This window comes from Arachis duranensis, chromosome 9 (assembly GCF_000817695.3).
Source record: "Arachis duranensis cultivar V14167 chromosome 9, aradu.V14167.gnm2.J7QH, whole genome shotgun sequence".
Lineage (NCBI taxonomy): Eukaryota > Viridiplantae > Streptophyta > Magnoliopsida > Fabales > Fabaceae > Arachis > Arachis duranensis.
The window spans coordinates 15,796,226-15,800,515 of NC_029780.3; positions in this window are offsets into that span (position 1 = coordinate 15,796,226).

Here is a 4,290-nt window from a genome sequence, read left to right on the forward strand (position 1 = left end):
GTGCCAGTTTGGGCGTTTAACTCCCATTCTTGTGCCAGTTCCGGCGTTTAACGCTGGGAATTCTGAGGGTGACTTTGAACGCCGGTTTGGGCCATCAAATCTTGAGCAAAGTATGGACTATCATATATTGCTGGAAAGCCCAGGATGTCTACTTTCTAACGCCGTTGAGAGCGCGCCAATTGGGCTTCTGTAGCTCCATAAAATCCGCTTCGAGTGCAGGGAGGTCAGAATCCAACAGCATCTGCAGTCCTTTTCAGTCTCTGAATCAGATTTTTGCTCAGGTCCCTCAATTTCAGCCAGAAAATACCTGAAATCACAGAAAAACACACAAACTCATAGTAAAGTCCAGAAAAGTAAATTTTAACTAAAAACTAATAAAAATATACTAAAAACTAACTAGATCATACTAAAAACATACTAAAAACAATGCCAAAAAGCGTACAAATTATCCGCTCATCATTAGTCATCATACATAATAAAAATTGCCAAGATAACATGAATGATGAATATATTCAAACCCTAAATACTCACATCTCTGGCTTGCAGTACATCTATCCTAAGCCTCCAATGCGCAACTCGAGGCCCCTTCTCACTCAATGTTGGCTGATAACCCGACCATTTGTGACCTAAGACATTTTATCAACAACAGAAATAAACCGAGAACAAACATAGCATAATCCAAAAGCAAGTACCTCGACGCTAACAGCCAATGAAAGACATCAAATCCCTCATATCAAAAATCAGAGAACCACCATAAGATCCATGATTGAAGGAGCTGAAATGGACCAGCTAACTTTATCACGTTCTTTTTGGTCACATGACACATGCACCGGTATAAGTGTATAACCATGATAAAACAGTAGATTCCCAGCTATATCGACCCATGTCCTCTAACCTGGCTACGTAGGGTAGCCAATGAATGTGAAGACATGTGCTAGACCTATCATTGAATAGCTAAGTCGATAAGAGCATCATGATATATGCATGGGTATACCTCCTAATCGTAGCATCGTCTGCGCCCTGAGGAAGCTCACTGAATGTCTCCTGCATCTAAGGGAACTTTACCGTGAATTTTTTGATGCAGTTTACAGGAGGTAAAATACCCAATAGCTCCTCGAATCATGCCCATGCTGGGCGGCCACCATCGATGTATCTCTCAAAGTTCGTGAGGCATCTGCTGACGTACTGATCATAGATCGGGAGACCTAACTGGTATCCTACATCATGCAGCGTAATCGTGCACTCTCTAAACGACATGTGAAAGTATGCGTCTTCGGACGCCATCTCTCTACGAATGCACTCACCAATGGCTCATCCAGCCTAAACCAGGTCTTGTTCAGCCTTGTAAGATGGTATAAATTGGTCATCTGCAAGTAGGGCACGATCCTATCATCTAGGGACATGCCGTGTTGCCTTCTCATGCTGGTGATATAGCGTTGGGGTTGCACAATGATAGAAAATTATTTATAAGAATCATAACAAAATAGTGTTCAATTAAAAAATTGAAACATTGCTAAATAATGCTTGACCTAACTTATAAAAACTTGTTTATAAGAACCACAAAAAAATTATTTATAAGAACCATCACAAAATGGTAAATAATGCATGACATAATTGATAAAAAAAATCTAAACCCTGTTAGTGTTGCAAGTGTGAGGAGTGTTGAAGTTAGTCCCACATCAAAGAAAGCATGGAAGAGTGAGGAGTTTATAAGATGAGAGACTCATTAACTTGACACCTTAAGGTTTTGAGTTGGATGTGGTGTCTTCTCATCTTATGTTCTCTCACTTGATTCCTCCTCGAAATCTCTCCGGTAGTCAAGAGCTCCCCACGGTTGGCCCAACAAAGTGGTATCAGAGCCGATGGTTTAATCGGTCTGGTTTAAGGAGTATTCAAGGTGAAGCATCGAAAGTCTTCCCGACAAAGGTGGTCCGGGCGACGTGTCCCGCGGTGTTTTGCGGCGGTGTGATGGACGAATACTCATGTGGTGGAGGAGCTAAATGGGAGTTGATGCTTGATGTGGAGGCTCACACTTGAGGAGGAGATTGTTAGTGTTGCAAGTGTAAGGAGTGTTGAAGTTAGTCCCACATCAAAGAAAGCATGGAAGAGTGAGGAGTTTATAAGATAAGAGACTCATTAACTTGACACCTTAAGGTTTTGAGTTGGATGTGGTGTCTTCTCATCTTATGTTCTCTCACTTGATTCCTCCACGAAATCTCCCCGGTAGTCGAGAGCTCCCCACGGTTGGCCCAACAAACCCAAACATATAATCTTACATGTTCAAACAAAAGATAAAATGCTAAAACTAAATGGTCTAACATGGGAGTACTCTAATAAAAATTTAATTTTAACATATAAAACATATCGCAATACGAAATCACTATCATAACTAGAACTATTGAGTTAAAGTGAATCCTAACCCTAAACTACTTCTCGCTAAATATAAAACTAATAAATTAAAAAATCTAACAGAGCCTACATTCACTACTCTAATTAATATTCTTAAGTACCATTTCAAATTTTTAAAATCTAACTAACTACTAAATTACTATTTCTAATCGCCGTTTATATTGAAAAAGTTAATTTTCTAATTCCTAATAGCTACTAGAGGAAGCAGGTTAACATTACTAACCTATGTTGAAAAAAATGTTTTCATTTACTAACCTCTTTATGAATGGCACTAGTAATATGTGCGACTCCATCCAACCAATATAGATACCGTTTAGATTGTCCTCCATGTGTTCATATTTAAATATTAGGGAGTTATTGGCAAAGTTTTCGTTCAAGTTCATTTTTGGTGGGATAGGAAAAGTGATTTGTAATTTGAACCAATTAAATTTGAATTCTATATATAGGCCTGATATTAGCAAATCGAACCTATGCTCTTCAATGGCTGTAAATCGAAGTTATTGCATTCGATTTAGTAGGTATGTAAATCGAAACTACTTATTTCTATTTACTATGGGTGTAATTCGAAACCCATGAATTTGATTTATCATGTGCTTGTCAAACCAAAAATTAAACCCTACTAAATCGAAACTATCAACCTCGATTTTACCTTAAACCTACTAAATTAAATCGTATTGCTTCGAATTATATTGACAAATCCTAAATCGAATATAATAAATTTGATTTACATATAAACTGGCAAAAGAGATTTACTTATAATATTTTTTGTTTTGGAATTTTAACATAATATTGATATGTGTTTAATTTCTTACGTGTTTTACCCTAAAAAGATCATACTAATATAACAAATATTATTGTTAAAAAGAAAAAAATGAAAAAATAAATAAATATAGAAAAAGCATTGAAAATTAACACTTTTCAATTAATAAAGTAATTAACAATTGACCGGTAGAAAAATATCTTAAACTAAAAGGTAAAAATATAAAAAGTTTAAAAGTGTAAAATTAATTTAAAAAATTAAAATTTAAAATTTAAAATTTAGAATATAAAATTTAAGATAAAGGAATGGAATGATGGCCGATAATGTTAGTAAGTAGTTGATATTCATAGGTGAAATAATGGTATTAGAAGAAAGGGAAAGAAAAAAAATAAAAGAATAATTTAAAAAAAAATATAACTTTTTATCGTTATTTTATTAAATTTTTTATTAATTTAATATTTGTTGATTGAATTACTAGTTCTGGTATTAGAGTTTGATACTATAAAGTATGAATATTTTGTTGAATTATCATGGAATTTAGGGACGATTTCAAGTATATTGGTGTGGGAGTAAGTGTCTCCACTATAATTTAAAATTTTTTTGAGTGGTATATGATAATAATATTTATTTGTTTTCATTAGATTATTAAATTTGACTCCACAATAATTTTTTACTCAACTTTTGGTACTTAATCGTTAATTTAAAAATTTTATATTAGATATTCGTTAGAATGATCAATTCTCAAATTTAAACAAAATTTGTGTTCTTTTTTAAAAATTAACTCAAAAGAATATTATTTATCTTCTTTTCAAATTAGTTTTAATTTTTGTGTAGCAACTATATTAATTAAAAGAACTTTTTTAACTATGAATATCAATAAGAGTAAGAATCTAATTGTGTTGGGAAGTGAATTTTTAAATAATTGTTTAGTAATATATATAAAAAGAGAGAAAGTTTGATGGTAGTGTTAAGAGAAAAATTACTTAATTTTTTAAAAGTATAAAATCTAAAAAAATAGAATTTTAAATTATATATTATTGTTTAAATTACTATTTTAGTGTTTTAATTTGTATATTAGATATTTTGAAGGCTAATCATATTTTACAATAACAAAATATAAT